The sequence below is a fragment of the Penaeus monodon genome, chromosome 20 (assembly GCF_015228065.2).
Source record: "Penaeus monodon isolate SGIC_2016 chromosome 20, NSTDA_Pmon_1, whole genome shotgun sequence".
Lineage (NCBI taxonomy): Eukaryota > Metazoa > Arthropoda > Malacostraca > Decapoda > Penaeidae > Penaeus > Penaeus monodon.
The window spans coordinates 6,189,845-6,190,245 of record NC_051405.1 but is presented as its reverse complement, the minus strand read 5'-3'; positions in this window follow the sequence as shown (position 1 = coordinate 6,190,245).

Here is a 401-nt window from a genome sequence, read left to right as displayed (position 1 = left end):
TATCTACCTTTTCCCCCTCAAGGTGCCTTTAAAAAACTAATACAAATTTTCATCTGGTATCAATTTTTAATATTCTTCAAACATTGCAATCATCACAACTAGTTGCTACAATTCCCTTCCAAAGCTAGACAAAAAAGAGAAAATAATATCACCATATATACCCGTATCCTTAAAGTTCAAACAGCCAAAGACACACATACATCGAAACCTATTTAGGAAATCTTTTCAACTGCTGCTCCGCTGAGAACCCACAGAAGAGCAGACAATGTGACCGCTGATCTAGAAAACAGAATTAAGCATGTCACGACCACAAGAAAGGGGAGGACGCCCTGTGTACTCGTGCGCTAAAGCAGCGATCGCTCTGTGTGCTTCGAAAGCTCCCTTAGGGCCGCTCAGCCGCG